The sequence below is a fragment of the Ambystoma mexicanum genome, chromosome 1p (assembly GCF_040938575.1).
Source record: "Ambystoma mexicanum isolate Mex_15411 chromosome 1p, UKY_AmexF1_1, whole genome shotgun sequence".
Taxonomy (NCBI): Eukaryota; Metazoa; Chordata; class Amphibia; order Caudata; family Ambystomatidae; genus Ambystoma; species Ambystoma mexicanum.
Window position 1 is genome coordinate 737,460,005 of NC_090921.1, and position 17,991 is coordinate 737,477,995.

At 41.7% G+C, this 17,991-nt stretch overlaps 1 protein-coding gene across 3 annotated transcripts in view; it reads right to left on the minus strand.

Annotated features, from left to right (window-relative positions):
- Nucleotides 1-17,991, minus strand: part of LOC138580024 (unconventional myosin-Ie-like) — a 483,826-nt gene that overhangs the window by 109,470 nt on the left and 356,365 nt on the right. The window lies entirely within an intron of this gene.

Below are 17,991 nucleotides of genomic sequence, written 5' to 3' on the forward strand. Positions count from 1 at the left end.
AGTCTTCACGTGCAAGCAGACTGTTCCGACCAGTCCTGTTTTTCTGTACTGTTTTACTGTAGCACAAAATACAATAGGGATGCAGCAGGGGGGTACATTGTATCACCTTTTTCCCCTTTTGTCAGGCAACGTTTATGATGCCCTTACAATGTGGCAACGAACGACGAACAATGTTTCTCATCTTTTTCCGATGCACTACAGTCTGTCATCGTTTTGTTTTTACAGCATAATGCCATTTCACGTAACATGTTTTCAAAATGGCTGCTCCCTGTTGTCGAAGTGCTGTCATTTGGCCATCTTCCTGCCCTTTAGCGGAGTCCAGCTTGGATTACAGGGCAAATTCCTTTGTGCGGTTGACCAGGTTACGACTGCGTTTGGCACGGTCTAGTCAGCCCTTACCTTTTTGAATGGTGCAGATTCTTGCCAGTGTTGGCATGAGGCAGCATTGCATAGAGACAATGCATCTAAATTGAGGGGATTTTTAAGAGACTTGAATAAAAAACTGAAAAGCCTAGGTTGAGTTGGCAAAGACATACCCCACTCCCCAGGGTATGCAGTGAGCAGGCACGGAGTGTCTCACGCCCAAAAAACAAAAGAGACCAATAATGCGGCCAAAGTACTGTTTTATTTACAATATCCAAATAAAACTGGGATGGTAATGGACATCAGGTGATCTCCAGTTCTCTCCTCTTGGTACAGGCTTGCCACAGAGATTTACTTCAAAATGACGTCACAAACAAATGATAGATTGACCTTGAGGGGGATATGACTGGGTGAGTAGTATGGTAGAGTATGGCTTCTATATGGGGTTAGTACCCTAATTGGTCCAGCGATAGGAGTTAACTTCGCCTAGGACCACCTACAAAAAGATACATGGGGAACATATCAGGGCGAGTTATGACTGGTGGATGCAACACTGTTAAGGTGAGCGTGAAAGGTGGACAATGATTGGTTAGGGAAAGCTTTGTGAGCCTTTGCAGGATGGACTGTTACCAGCACATGAGCAACAATTGAAGGTGATGAGAAAGGCCTCATGGTGCTGCGTGTCCCACCAAAGCTACCATTCCCTGATTCCCTAAGCCTCGAGCAAGGACAGTTAGCTTTCAACTTTACTCTGTATTGTATCTTTCGTCCCTAAGAAATGGTGGGAACGAAGGTCCCTGTCTGCCCTCGCCCGGCTCTAATGAATAGGCAATCTCTTCGGAGACCGTGTTTCGAATTAACCCGTTCAGTCATTTATGAGGATTTTAGCCCTTTTTGCTATAGGTGTCATTACCACCTTGGCCTCTGGAGACTTGTTGGAGCTACTTTCTCTTCAGTGTTAGGTGAGAGCTGGTGAGAACCTGGCCTTCCTCAAAAATGTGTTTCTTTGTTATTCAGATAGAGTCATGTCCATCGTCTGGAAGCTGCTTATCGTTTGTACTTTTCCAATGCTGGCTCAAACCGGTCTCTCTCCGCTAACCTTGGCAATTTGTTCACTCACTGTCTGCTGCGCTGATTGGGCTTGGCTCTTCTGCTGGCTCAGCAATACAGGGTCTCTCTGCTGTCTTCTGGTATCCCAATGTTTCCTATTAACCCAACGTGACTGCATCGTCCATCTTGGTTTACATGGCGACTCATTTTAGTTGTGTTCTGCATTAAGCAAGCGTTTGTGTATTCTCATGTGGCTTGCGTTTCAACATAGGAAAGAGTATGTGTTTTCTACCCTAGTGATTGCAAGCGTGTTCTTCGTGTCCAAGTGCAATTTCAACTAGTGTTCATTTATCTACGTGCTTGGATGTATAAGTGCTTCGTGTCTAATGCACCTACGTGTGTCGGCCTCAGTTGTAATGTCATTTGTCTCATGATTACAGCTCCTCCTGCGGTTACATCGCCTGCAGATTTTTTGCTTCAGTGACATCTGGGTAAGGCCTTAGTTTGTCTCAGGGAGTAACGTCTCTCGCATCTGTGATACAGTGTTGGTAGATGCTATGCGCGAGGTACACCGTTCAGTTCTATACTGTCGGAACCCGGGGGAGGGCCGAAGAATGATGGACACTCATTTCCCTCTCTTCATTTCCCCGTCTGGTCGAGTCATTGACCACACCAGCTTGAGGCTCCTCCCCACTAATGGGTGTCTTGTGGGTCCACACCTTTGCTACCCCACTCAGGTTGTCATGATACTTTACATGTTTGTCCACACTCCAGGTCATATAGCAGCACTCCCTGTCTGGCTTGCACCAGACCCAACATTCCACAGAATTGCAGGCGTCATGGGGAAAAATGATTTTGTACCTGGACAGAACTCTGTTTTAGATGACTGCCGCACTTCAAAAGTTTGTGTTTCCATCTGTCTTAGTATTCACGTCTACTAATATTTTTAATTCCTATTGTTTTCTGAGTATTCTTACACTGCTCTTGCTACACTGACGACACAGGATCCGAATAATACTAACACTAGTGCGGCTATGAGGACCTTCAGACCGTTTACAATCCCGGAAAATCTATACACCAACCAGTTGTCCTCTGCCCCTATTGAGTTTGTTTCTTCTTTCATCTTAGTATTTAGCTCTGATAGCAACCTGATTGCTTCTGTGAGGGTTCCATTTGATAGGTAGGTGTGTAGGTACAGCAGGATGACCCGATTTTTTTGCAGACACCACTCTCCATTGCAGTGATGAGGCTGAGGACATAACTATTCTGAAGAGTCATGAGTCTTACAGCTCTGAGGGGGTAGCTGCCATGAGTGAGGTACACCATTGAGGTCTATACCGTCGGAACACGAGGAGGGCCAAAGCAATGATGGACACACATTTGCCCCTTTATTAAATTAAAAAATGTTGCTCTAGGGGTAAATTGACTCTTTGAACTATAGGCCCATGACACTTTCCGACATTAATAGCAAAATCTTCGGCAATTTAGTACTAAAAGAGGTGGAAAATGGCCTCTCGACCGAGGCCATAACAATACATTCAAATTGGGCATTAGGAAGCTAATGTGTGCTTCCCTCAATGGCACAATTTTAAACTTGCATCAAAATAAGGCATGCACACAAAATTACCGGAATGTAAACATTTGCTTAGTCGATTTTACCTCTGCATTTGACGCAGATCACCAGACGATTGAGAAAAAAGTCACGCTGATTACATAGAGGTTTAGGAAAAGAGGCTCTAAAGACAAGGACATTTTCACTGCAACAAAGAAAGTGAGAAGTACAAATAGACAAAAACTCATGACACCCAAAACCAACCCACATACAAAAGACAGATTCATAACAAAGCACACGGCACATAAAGAAGGGGTCTACAGAATTTTAAACAAGCATTGGAAAATGTTACTTCTTGATGAGGATTTAAAAGACTACATCATGGTCTAACAAGATGTCGTATTAACCAGAGCAGGAACAATAGGACAAAGAATTAGTCCAGGTTATTTTTTCAGCAGCAGTTCCATGTGCCAATGACAATTGGCTCAACAGACCTATGTGGTACATGCAGCATGTGCAAGGATGCACTAAACAAAATCACTCAGTATACACCCTACACCAATAGGAAGGTTTATATTTAGTGATTTCTCAATTGTAAATCAACCCATGTTATATACATGCGGTACAAATGTGAACCTTGGTTTCCAACTGTGCCTCCCCAAAAAGGTTGGCATTTGTACTATTTAAGTATTGTGTTCATTGAAAGAATGCCTGAAAGTGCATCAAATAATAGGTCACAATGAATACTGTTGAGTCTTTAAGAGTCATTTTAATTAATTAACCATTGATCGAATTAAACTGTTGAGCCAACACATTTTTTTGAGCTTTGCTCTTCCTCATGTCTCTAATACAAAGATCCAATATTTTAAATTAAAGGCCAAACACTGCATATCATATAAAAAACATGTATATTCGTACCCATAATAAAAGGCAACAAAGGATGAAAAAAAGGACAAAAAAAATATAAATAGCAGGACAGTCATTGGTTAGTGTAAGAAAATCCCAATAAAGTATATGGAATAGAAATATGCACACCAACCAATAGAAAGAAAAGTTGCCTGGAAAAACAAAAACTGCAATTGAACTAATAAAAACCCATGCAATTCAATGAAAAAAGTTGTTAAAAGGGACGTTATGGCTACAAGTATAATCGAAAAAAACCCAAAATTCACCTGTTATGGTAAGCTAAGCAACCATAACTCGCGCCACCACTGTGCACTGCCAAGACAAACACCCAGTACACGAAAGTGGCATCACAAATGTCATTCAGTACAGCACTTCAGGCTGTAGCCGCAAGCAAAATATTACTTCCCATTCAAACCTAGAGTTCGGCCATGCTGCATGCCCCAATAATCAAATCAAAGTAAACAGTCATCAAGTAATTGTAGGGGGCGATATAATGGTTAGATCACTGCACTTCATCTAGTACTTTAAACAGATTAGCTTTCTGCTTGTGATAGGGTACTTTCGTGAAGGTGACCTTTCTTGTTCAAGTTTTAGGTTTGGAATAGGAGAGTGAGCCCTGTTCACCTCAGCACTGGGTTATTCAATAAGTAACTGTTGTCATAATAAAGCAGCCTTCAAAACCATACTTGATGCTATATTTATTGTTAAAACTCATCCAACACGTAATTAAACTCTAGCCTTTCTCAAGGCATGTGGATTGTGGGCCAGTCATTGCTACGAGGTTGGGGTAATGAGTCCAGCATCCAATCCCAATATCTTGTCCCACTATGGTCGCAAATAAGGGTGGTTAATGATTTCAAGGGGTGGCCTGGTGGTGGGCACCTGGCTCGCTGTACTTTGTAATTAGCATTGTATCAGTCTATGCAGCGATTTTGATAGCAATCATTTGATGTAATACTGTGCACCACTTCTGGCTGTAGCCAGAGACAAAATTTTACCCATGGGCAGAATTTATTTTCCCATTCAAACCTATTGCGATTTTGAAAAACCTCACCACATAGCCAGTCCCTTTTGGGCATATCCACTTTAACCCCATTGCCGGTCTCTTGTGGTCATGGCCAGTAACCAGATTATCTGAGTCATGGCCTCTGGTCACTGCCCACTGGCTATACCTCAGTCACAATTTTTTGTACTTACATTATGACACTTTTCAAAAAATAAGACATGGACACATTTGCAACACCATGCTTTCAAGACCTTGCCAATTCTCCTTGCACAACTTTCCTGCAAATCCACCCATTTTATTTTTTGAAAAGTGTCAAAATGTACATACATAAAATAGTCATATAGCATCTCCCAGTTGACAAAATCCATTCAGACTTTACAAAAAAACCCAAGGTTCGGTCTATAATCTTTCTATAATTATTTGTGCACATTCGGCAAATGGCAACAAAGTTATAACCCGTCTGAAAATCTAATTTTGCCCCCTATTCACAAAATCCCACCAAACTCTGCAAAAACATTGAAATCTGGGTCATCTTTTTGCAAACTTTTGTGCAGATTTGTGAAATGGCACTTAGTAATAAGCCTTTCAAATATGTTGGGAAACCCCCTCTAATTTTGTTTGCTCCTGGCGAAACAGCACCAAATTTTGTAGAACCATTCAAGGTCACGTCTAGAATAATATCACAATTTCATACAGTTTCATTGAGTGACAAAAGTTATACGCCATCCAAAAACTGCTTTTAACCAACCCTGTAAATGCAAAAATATATATGGATGCCCCGGAACATCTGAGATATTCGCAGACATCACAGGGCTGTCCCCTAACTGTTCTTGGACATCGGAGAACAAAAACAGCCCGTTTGTTTTACTTTTTATGGCCATATCCCATGCCATCCTGCCATCCTCATCACCACTCACCTCTAAAGAGATTGTTTCATTAGGTTAATAAGTACAATGTTGCGTTTTTTCAATATGGTTTTACTGCGATGCTCGAGGACTACGGGCGCAGTCGCTGAATTCAAAATGCCGGGCGTTTCCAAAAAATATGGCACACCTCACCCTTTTCACCATCCAATCAGCGGGTGAGCCCGATGTCCGCAGGCATCACGCCGCCCTATGGGCCAATTTGAGACCCGTCCACGGACGAAAAGGGAGAGATCACACATTTCTTTTAACTTACGTTTTGCCAATTAAAAAAAAAAAAAAAAAAACATGACTGGACGGATTTACACCAAATTTACAAAAGCTTGCTTTTTGGGAAAATCCGTCCAGCGATTTGGGCTGTTGGTGTGAGAAAATCTTTTACCATTGTGTCTATGAGAAAACCCACACATTTTGGGATCCTGCCCCTATAACTTTGCCCCTGCACAAAACTGCGGAATCGATCTGACAGGGCCATATACTCTTTTTGCAAAATTATAAGTCGGTCAAAAAGTGCTCTTCCCATGGGTTGAGCAACTGAACCATACTGCAGGCTGTGTTTTTTATATATATATATATATATATTTCCCAGTCACAAAAACGCTGAAGCCTCTGTTCTTTGGAGCTGCACTCCCATCAAGAAGTGGATTTCACCACTTTGCAGCATGAATTGCTGCAAAATAAAGAGGTTGGGAAGCACCTTAAGGAAACTGCTGAACGAAGTCGTAGAAAGTAAAAAAGCTTTATTGAATAATACAGTTTTAAAATTAGCTTCCCAAATCTATTTGTGCCAGAGAGGCTGACTGACGCGTTTCGCCACAGTCCTGTGGCTTGCTCACAGTAACTCCTCCCTGTGTTTAACACATTTAACAAACAGTGAAAAGGTGATTTAGGCTAGTTTGTTCAAATTTCTGTCTGCCATTTTTGAGAGGACACATGAGTCTCACAGAGTATATAAACATTGTATTTACTGCTTGACTCGAATTCATTCAATGCGTGTAGTTGTTAATACATTTCTCCAAAATGTTTTTTGGGGGCTAGCTTACGTAAAACTGTCAACCATTAGTGAGAAAAGCCATTTTTCTATCCACGCACATTAGTGATAAATCAACATGTGTGTACCTGTAATAGCTCAGTGCTTGAAAATGGGTACTAAACCTGCAGAACGTAGAGATTGTGTCCAATTGTTCCAAAGTGGGAACATATCATAGATCGATTACATATACACGAACTGCCAAGGTGCTAATACATAGTGCAAAGCTGGACAAGATTCTCATAGAAAGATGTAAAGATGCCTTCTTGCGCTCAAATGTAAATATATTGTACTGGGACCTTAATAATTCATCCAACGTCTGATTAATACCTACATTCAGTAAGATACTGGTACCAGTACATGATATAGGAGTAAGCGACCCTTTCATCTGTTTATACATATATACATACATATACATCCATCATGCAGTAAAGTGCAAATGCATCATATATCGAAGATAAAAAAAATAGATATCTACAATATATACATGTTCAATAGTAAAGTACCAGTACAATCTAAAAAACAGGTAATTGCTATGATGGTAGCCATTCGATATATATAGACCAAATTACACAGTCTATGAGAAGATGACAAAATGCTCGCTTTTTACAAAGTTACAAAATCCTATAGAAAACCTTTGTATGTTCACGCACAATATTCAGAGTCCTTTCTTCATCTCTCATATTTGTAGACGACATCATATTATGTTACATATTTTGCCATAAGTCTGAAAAAAATATTCATCTTGGTATATATAACCAAATTATAAAAATGAGAAGATAACCAAGGACTTTCAGCAAGACATATCAGAGGGTGAAAAAGAAACAAAGAAACTATATATATATATATATATATATATATATATATATATATATATATATATATATATAGACACACACACACACAGACACATACACACACATTTTGATATATATGCTACCAATCTACCCAGCACTTTGCCCACTGCCAGCTAGGCCGCAACTACTGGGCTGCCAGAACTGCACCGGGCACTTTATTCACCGACATCTATGTTGCTATAACTGTGCTGTTAGAACTGCACTGCGCACTTTACTTACGGCACTAGACACTTTTTCTATTGTTGCTTTAACTGTGCTGCTAGGATTGCAATCATTCCGTTAAGCACTAGGCACTTTATCTAGTCAAAACTGCACATATATTCATGGATATATATGTTGCTATGGTTGGTACGCTGTCACTGATGTTTTTCAACGCAGCACTGGGCACTATTACCGTTTACACTGCTATAATTGCGCTGCTAGAACCACACTGGGCACTTTATACATATACATCTAGTGTGCTATAACTGCGTTGCTAGAACGACAGTGGGCACTGCATTCGCAGAGAAGTATCTAATCAGGTCTATAACCAACCTCTATAGTATATGCTATACATATAAGCAGATGGCATGGGACACGCTACACAGAGTTTGAGATACAAAAAACATTGTGGCAGTTTCATATACAGCTGATGAACGGGGAGCTTTGTTGCATTACCCATTTCCCAATGTAAAATGGCTCGCAAGTTTGTTCTATTTCGGAATCCCCTTTCACTCTCCATTATCACATATGTATAGGTTAATGTCAATCACGTGTGGGTGGATATTGCGAACAAGCTATGGGATCATAGCAAAACGCGTTAAGCTGCCGGACTCTCTAGCAAACATAATTAGGGATAAGAAAGAATTTTATATATTTAACAGAAGAAAGACTTGATATTTTAAACTTCTTGACGCTGGGGATGAGTGATTGGACTTAGGTTTCCGGGAGTGCAACACAGTGAAACTGCTCTGAGAAAGCAGTTTCGTATTAGAGTACTGGTTTTTATACAAGAATTTACACTGTATTGTTAAATTAAATGCCAATCACCCCATTTGCCCGTTAGTGAATATTTTCGTTTCAGTGTTCATTTAACTGGTTATTGTCACTGTGGTGCATATATATATAGAACAAAATTAACAAACGAGCTTTAAATGTTTACACCAACATGTTACCTGCGTGTCATATCTTGTAGTTCCCTTGCTTTTCTTGTTTTGTATTACAAGCATCTGAAATCTAAGCGGTACATTACTCTCAAGGTAGAGTAGGCTTGCACTGATAACAATTGTGCGAGTGTATGTACATGGACGGATTGCTACTGACCTTGTAGTGCTGGTGTACGCCTTAGATAAAAGGCATTTTTGCGCATTGTGAGAAGGTGTACTCACATCTGCTCCCCTTGAGGCCTCTGCTCAGGTGGCCAGAGAAAGGCCACTGCTCTTGGATCACGACCCTGGGGGTGGAGAAGCGAGGGAGGATCATCTGGGTGGAGGGTCCTTGGGGATTGGGAGTGACATGTCATCAGGCGAGACTCAGTATTCCACATTTCCCTTTCAGGGAGAACCCTATATCCCAGAGGCAGTTATCGGGTATTGCTATCCCTGTCCCAATGACCCAGAAAAGGCCCAAAGATGCTATCACTCTGTAAGCACTAGAAAGAGGGTGAAGAAGATAGGGGTCAAGGATAAAGCAGAGGAGATCTGGTATCCTCCTTTCCCTATTGAGGACCCATCTAATCCTTCCCCAGCCTTCATAGGTTATTGTAAGACAGCTACCCTCATGTCCCCCATTTAGCATTTGACAGTACTGTGATGAGGAAAAGGCTACTGAGAGTGATGAACACTAAACCATTTCACCACTCTAGTACTGGGATGAAGAAGATGCCTGCAGAATACTGTGGGGGTCAGGCATGTCCCTTTAATTATAGTTAGGCAAGCCCAATTGGGAATCCCCACCTGCAACCTGTCAAGTGGTTGTAGGTGTATAAAGCAAGCCAGAGAACAGCAATGGGAGCAACAGGGAGGCCTGTGTGGGAGAGACCGGAAGAGTATCTTTTTATGAGGAGGCAGCTGTGGTGGGATCGGAGAAGGAGCCAGGATGCCAGACGGTATCCCAGAGGACAAGTGGAGCCCGAGACGAGCTGGGACACAGGTGTGGGAGCCTCCGTGGTGGAGAACGGATAGCTGGAGCTGCGAGTTAACCGGAAGGAAGAAGACGCTGTCTGCGTCGGTGCAGAGGCAGCAGGGCTATCGGTGTGTGCAAGACATCGGGGCTTGCAGATGCATGCACGCTGACCAGAGAAGCAGAAAGTAAGCAGAGGGAGCCACCAGGGAGAAACGCTGATGATCGGGGGAAAGCCACTTGAAAACCAGGCCGCTCCTAGCAGGCTGCAAATGCATATTGAATACCGAATTGAATGGAAACTTGAAATTAAGCATATCGAATGAATATTGAATACCAAACTGAGTGGAAGCTTCAAATTAAGCACATCAAATGCATGTTGAATATCGAACTGAATGAAACCTTGAAATTAAGCACATTGAATACTGAATTGAATACAACTTTATGTGCGAAGCAAACAGATAACAGCCAAAGGAAAAGTGCACATGTGAAAGCAAACTACAGATAAGAGCGCATGTGTAAAAGAGTGCCATAGAAAGGTGGGGCATGAACAAGACAACCACAAATTGAACTTTTATGAGTGGATGCCAGCGGCAGAGCTAAAGACTAGCAAGAGGTAAGTGACACGTTATTGCAGAGCCAAGAGGATAACCAAGAGAAGCTAGACTGCAAGACTGCACGTAAAGCCAAGAGGCTGAAAAAACAGAAACTACACGAATGTGACTCTGTAGACAGGGAAATGTACAGAAGAAGCTGTGTGGACTGAAGAGCCTAAGGATCCTGGTTGCACGACCTGTGATGGGTGCACCGTGTGGCCTGACAACTGCGCCTGGACCAGGGATCCCAGAATTATGAAAACCAAAGACATTGCGAACCAAATTAAGGAGAAGCACTGTAAGAGAACTGGTGATGCAATCTAGAATGAGGGTCAGGTTGACCTTGAGTTGTGTTAAACATTTGGGAAAAGACGGAAACAAGTACAAGTGGCTGAGTTTAAGTCTTGGGGAAGGGAAACCTGAGACTTGAGAAACTGTACGTATTGTCTTGGGAATGAAGCCCCAAGATCCTTGCTTGGAACTTAGGGAAGGGAACCCCGAGGAATGTGTTGAACTGTATTGTCTTGAACCCGAGAAAGGTAATATTGAGACTTTTTGGGAACATTCTTGAACTTGGGCAAGGGGAGCAGGAAAGCAAACCAGGAGCTGGAAGAAGCTAAGTAGTGGAGTTGAACACTTTCTTTTATTATTGACATCGCTACACTTTGGTTACCTTTAGTTGTGAGGGAAATGATAGATTTTGGACACAGACTTAAGTTGAACTCTTAGACTCAGACTTTCCTTAGTTTCGTTCAGATAGAATAATCCCACCTTTGCATAGGACAGGTTTGGCCTTCTACCATCATGACATTTGATTGAATAATGCATTTTAATTTGCACTTTGAATCTATTGTCTGTGTCTTGCTTCATTGAATCATGTATATTTTATTGCTTCTATGTTCCATGTTTAATGTTTTCTGGTTGTTATGCTGTAAAGCGTTATATAAATAAAAGACAAATACAGTATACAATCCTGTTTAACGAACTGTGCAGTTTTTTGGAGTTTCAATACTCGCATATTATAAATGCGAGCGTGGACAAACTCTGAGAGGGTTGGGAATATATATATATGGGATACATTACTCACCGTAATCGTATTTCTGATGCTTGTATCTGCTTAGATTCACATGCTGGGCCGACATCTAGTGGAAGCTGCGGAGTATTACAGTTTGTTTTTCGAAACGGGCAGTCGGTAACCAGGGCTTCGTTCTCTACCGGGGAATCTACTCTGTATGTTTCCGGGTTTTCCTCTTCCTCTTCCTCTTCCTGGTCCTCATCATCCCCATAGTAGCCCGTCCCAGTTTGCTCTTCTACCATGCCAAATTCTTGGTCCTCACCAAAGGAACCCTCTCCTTGATACAGTGAGTATGGTCTTGAGTATGGTTGTACCTCGAAGGGGTCTGACCTCATCGGTGTTTCGAACCGGGGCTTTTTACTTGGGGGGATTGGATCATTAGAGCCTGAGGGTGTCGCCCCTTGTGGATCATACGAGAGGAAATTTTCTGGATTTTTATCATAAAAATCAGCCAAAGAAGACATCCTTGACATGACCCATCTATGTCTTCACTCGACCATTTTTTGGAACTGGGAATGACTCTCTCAGCAAGTCTATGGGATTTATCTTTAATAGATTTGCCGGTTTTAGACATATCAGCAGACCTGGTTTTGTCGGTCTGTTTAGGGGGAGTGGTGTGTTTCACAGGTGTGGAAGAGTGCAAAGGCTGCTTCTTCTGCTGTTTTCCCCCCTCCCCGTGAGTGGAAAAATGTTTTCCCTGTCCTTTAGTGGCTCCGGAGGTTTTCGACGCCTGGCGTCGAGGATCGGGGGTGGGGTCCCTGTCCTTCGAGCGTGGGGCCTCGCTGATTTTGACTGCGGGCTCCGACTCCTGGAGCGCGGCCTGGGGGTGGAAGAAGTCTTCGTCTTCCGACGATCGAACTTCTGTTAGGCTAGGGAGCGAGGCACTCTTGGCAAGAGTGGATGATTGCCTGGAATCATGCGGCGATCTTAACCACCGATTCGGACCGTTCTGTTTGTGCCTCTTTCCGAGAACTCAACGTCGTCGAGTCTCGGTTGGACTTCGTGTGTTTAGTGTGTGTAGTGTGTGAAGCGCTTGTGTCGCCGGAGGTCTTCCCCATAGCCGCGCTGCCGGACGACCTTCCGAGGTCGGGGACCTGCGCTCGGCTGTCTTTCGATGCCGTAATGCCCTCGCCGTCCGAAAGTACGGTGTCGCTGCCGTCGCTGAAGGCTCCCTCCGCTGCCATGGCCGCCTGCCTGGCGTGGTGGGCCCAACGCTTCGAACGGTCCTTAAGTGTCTTAGGTTTAAACCTACTACACGCGCTGCAGTTCGCTTCGTGGTGATCCCTCGGCAAGCAGAGATTGCACGTGGCGTCCCTGTCGACCCAAGGGTATTTGCGATTGCACTTGGGGCAGAATTGAAAAGGGGTACCCTCCATACGCACCTTGAGGCAGCGGGCTGTTAAGTGTAGGAAATGTATAAGGTGTACCTATATACCAAGAGTGTAGAGTATGTACAACCCCCCACTCTCCCTACTTGCAGGGCCGAGGCCAGAGGCCTTCCAAGGCCCGGGCCGAGGCCAGAGGCCTTCCGAGGCCCAAATCCGTCATGCAGCAGCCGACGGTCGATTTCTTCTCCAGCCGGCGTCGAGTGTCGAAGTTCGACGTTGGGGTGGGGAAGGATGTCAATAGATTAATATTTTAAATATTTTAGCAAAAGTATGGCTAAGGCCAGGGGACTCCGCAAAATGCTTCTGACCAGTATGGCAGAAAAAAACAATCTGAGGATCCTAGACGCGTGAAGGATCTTGGGTACAGTGGACGTCACACTAGGGATAGTATTACTGGCACGCCCTGTGTCGACGCCCATTTTCGAGTTTCGAAAAACAAACTATAATACTCTGCAGCTTCCACTAGATGTCGGCCTATGCACAGCATGTGATCTAAGCAGATTCCACAAGCCTCAGAAATATATATACACATATATACACATAAATACACATTCAAGGGATAGGGAACCTAATGAAAGACCACCATGGTACATAATATGCCTGAGTATTATTATCCATCGTACCCATGAACGGTCGCATCTCTTCTTACCTTGTTTAAGGAGAACCAAGTCTTCTTTTAGAGACACTGCACTGGTTGCAATGGTGTGTGTCTAACATGAAAATATGGGGCAATTTCCAACTGTGGTATAAGTTGAGTGAAAGAAACCCAAAGCAAGTCTGTTTTCCAAAACCAGGTCAGCGGCAGTAATTGCTGCTACAAGTTATATATACCAATCTACTCTCTATATATGAGCAATTTTTTACCACCCTCCACTAGTTGCAGTAATAATAAGACCTAGGAGAACACAACGTGGGGCGTGTATTGTCTTTTGTCTTTGATGTTGGATTGAAACACAATCTCTGAGTTCTTTGAACCTGGATTTGTGCTGCTCTTTTTAGACTCCGGTGTACGAGGTCCACACACAATCCCTGAGTCATTAAAAATGTTTACACAACCCAGTGGATGTCTGTGCACCTCAGTGTTCAAGCACTGTTTTTTATTTCTGGTATTTGTCTCTTCCTATGCATACACATAGTGGAAGAGAGTGGTTGAAGGGCATGATTTATACAAGGCTGAATGTCTTATAACATCTAGAAGTAGATCGTGTTTCTTCTTATTCTGTCCCTTTTTTGTAGGCGATACACCAGCGTTACACAGGGACAGATGAGGGTAAAAGGAAGGGACAAATTAGAATTCAATTCGATCCTTTTCTGTCCTCCTACACAGCCTTGTCACTGTGGGTGGTATAACCCACGGTAGTACTTCATCTTCTTAAAAAAAACTCTGCCCTCAACCACAGTGGTTTTAATCAAAAAACAGGCCACTGACCTGGTTTTGGAAAACAGACTTGCTTTGGGTTTCTTTCACTTATCTTATACCACAGTTGGAAATTGCCCCAGATTTTCGTGTTACACAGTCGACTAAGCAAGGGCAATTCCCTGCTAACCATAGGTTTTGCCCCCCTATATCTTGTTGAATGCAATGGTGTGTGCCCAATGTCATAGAAATAAGGCAATGTGATATCCAAAAGCAGGCACAAACAAAGGACTACACTGTAGGACTAGCAGTTGCTACCTCTGGACAACGAGCTCCATTACGGAATTCTGTTTAAAGTTTAGTACAGTGCAACCCTGTACATAAGTGCCGATCTTGAATCTGCTGGAGAGCTACTAAAGGTTTCCATCAATATATTGAATGAGTTTAAATATCATAACTTAAATTAATGGACGTTAGATTCACAATTTTTAATTCTGTGATAACTGTAGTATGTCTGTCTAATTTCAGATACGAAACCAGACATCAACAATCGACTGGACTGTGGGAGTAGTTCTTTATTTTTGCATAACTATCGCCATTACTGAATTCTGTTGAGAATTCAATCAATTATGACCCCCATGTGTAAGTGACGGTTTCAAATTTGTCTGAGACATCAGAACTGCTGAATATTTCCTTCATCCTATTAAGTGAAATTCAATTACAAGCATGTCAAACAGGTGAGTGTTAAGTTGGCAATTTTATGTTAACCGTGATATGTCAGTCCAAATAAGGATGGGTCTCAATGTGGGGTGATTGGTATCTCCAGTAAAGATTATTCATTTAAAAACAATTTCTACGATCACAATTGCACAAACTGTATTTAAGATTTACGATGCTAATAATGTTGTTCCCAGGACTCACCAATGCATTGACCATACAATAGAGTTCTGACTTGATATTGATATAACAGATATAGGTTTAGCATGCAGACTGTACAATTGAAATTATGGTCTGGCAACAAGTATTGCCCAACTCTGAATCAAGGGGGCATTTTTGTCAGACAGTTACCTACGGCACGAGTATACCATTCAGTTTGTTTGTTTATTATTTATAAAGCGCTGCTGACCCGTAGGTAACTGGGCGCATTACAAGGATATGCAGTTTCTTAGTTACAGTACAGGAAAGGACATGATTAACATTACAAAAAAAAGCATTATCTACTTTACCGTGCAGGACAAGAATATAATATACAGGAAAGAATATGGTGACATTACAGGAGTATGCAATTTCTTATTTACAGTGCAGGACAAGAAAGATGATAGCTTACATGATACATTATAGTATATTACAGGTTATTACGTAATTACACATATCTAGCAGCGTGGGGTATCTTTTGAGGTGAGCCAGAGTTTAGTGTTTTTCTTGTATTTGTGGTAGAATTTGTCAACTCTTAAGGTAGTGGGTAGGGAATTCCATAGTTGGGCCGCCAGGACTTCCTTTGTTCAATTGATAAAAACATGTAATTCATTGTCTTTGTTCAGACCATCTCTGATGACTTTTCATTCAAATATTAATCTGGCCTCCTTTTGTCTCATGGCAGTTTCTCTGTTGTTGCATCTTGGTTATCGGATGAATTTCCTGAGTCCAAAAAAGCATATTCATTTGAAGTCATCATTTGGGTTTTCCAATGACCAGTGCTGTGCAAGCTGGTATTGGGGGTTGCCTGTTCAGACGGTGTACAGATGTTCACGAATCGTCAATTTTAGTTTCCATTTGTGCTACCTACGTAGAACTTGTTACATATACAAAGGCTGTAGTAAATAAAGGTTGATCTACAATTCATAAATCCATGGATCCAAACCAATTTGTTGGTATACGTGTTATACCAAGTAATCCGATCAGGATAAGAAACAAGGTACTGAACTCACTAACACCACAACTTGTAGGACTACAAATGCAAATGAGGTTATATTATTATAAGTTAAACTTGTAAAGTAATTCAACTGAAATACAGAATCATGAAACAAAGGTGTATTTGGATTTTTTTGAAAGGTCTTATTAATGATTTAAAATACATGTGAGAAACGCTTGCATTCGGGGTCCCAAAATCTTTATGAACCCTGGGTAAGAAATATATGGTTGGCAATTTGCCTGCCAAAAAGGTTAAAAGGTCTTTCTCATCAAAATGAGGCAAAACGAATGCATGTCAATTGTTAAGTTTACTAGCTTCTTTCAAGATCTTATTAGAGGGATCTGCCCTAAGTTTAGAACGACAGACTGGACTGTTCACATGCCTGGACTGTTCAGATGGTTAATAGCGGCCTACATATAATCACTTCAGTTCATAATTCTGTTCATAATTATGATGTTCCCACATTTATCTGCTTTCTGGATTATAATGGACTTGTTCTCTATGATGTTGTTCAACGTTATGCAGCGTTCTTTCCTTAAATTGTCTTGATAGGATCTTTTCTTATGAGCAGTCTGCAATTGCTCCAAATTGTTAGTTAGCATGGCAAAGAAGGTATCCGCTAAATTATTTTCAAAACTGAGGGCTGGATTTATTTTTTAACTCTGAGCAATCAAGGATGGTCTGAACAAAGACAGTGAACTCAAGATCTTCATTGCCAACAATTAGAACACTCTAATGAACAATTCAGAATATGACCTTACTCTAAACCTTACAGGAAACCAATGATGCACTTTTGAGCAGTCCATGTCAAGAAGTGCATTTGAAACCAGTGTCCCCATTTCTCATGTTAAGACTTGCTAATAATGAACATGTGCATTATTGTACACAATAATGTATTGTGAGTGTAACAATTGGATACCCGAAGTCAGTTGTCTCTGGCCAGATCTATCACTTTGCACCCTAGCAGATTAAGTTCTTCCCCTTTTCAAACCGTTTTTCTGAGCTAAACCTTTTTGGCATTACTATCTTCTGACCCTAATTCGTAATGTGATCCATGAGATTACATTCATAACACTTCAAATTCTTGTCGGATCCACATTGTTAATCCTTTAGACCACAATAAAGATACACTCCATACATGAGCACCACACCACGAGGGTAATAATAAGCAGCGCTCAGATGCCTGGGGGTTCGTAGCACTATATAAAAATGTGAATAATTATCATCATTACAATTTACGTTTTTTATAATCCGACATTTTCAATACTCAAGTATTTTTTTAAAGTAAAGCACGAACAAAGGCTAACTTCTTGTATAAACTTATACTGTACCTTACACATAGGAACAATTACAACATGATTTACTGCTACACAACAACAATCGTAAACAATCCTTCCTTCATTCATTCATTCCCATGACCAAGTTTCATGCATTTCAGTAGCTTTAAAAAACCCAAGTTGGAGCTCACATAATACACTCCACATTGACCAGCAGTCCGGACGGAGGACCGCTCTACTGCCAAACTTCAGGTAAGTCTGGGATGTTTCTGATTTTGGACAAAAAGTAAGAAACCGATCGTGTCATTGACACTTTAGTACTCAATTACAAAGACTAACCCTAAGGTCCACACAGTTCTACTTTATATAGGAAACCACACTGATTCATGCCCACGTAAACAGATAAGGCCATCATTTGACACTTGCTTTACTAAGAGCAGAATCAACATTTATGACGCATCCCCAATTAGCAGGTTGGTTGATCCAGGATATGTATGTTCCTTATAATTACACTCTGAACCCTTGACCTTTCATACTATCAAGTGCACAACACTAATAGATCACTTTACTTCCCATTTCAACATCATTTTGGAAGCTCT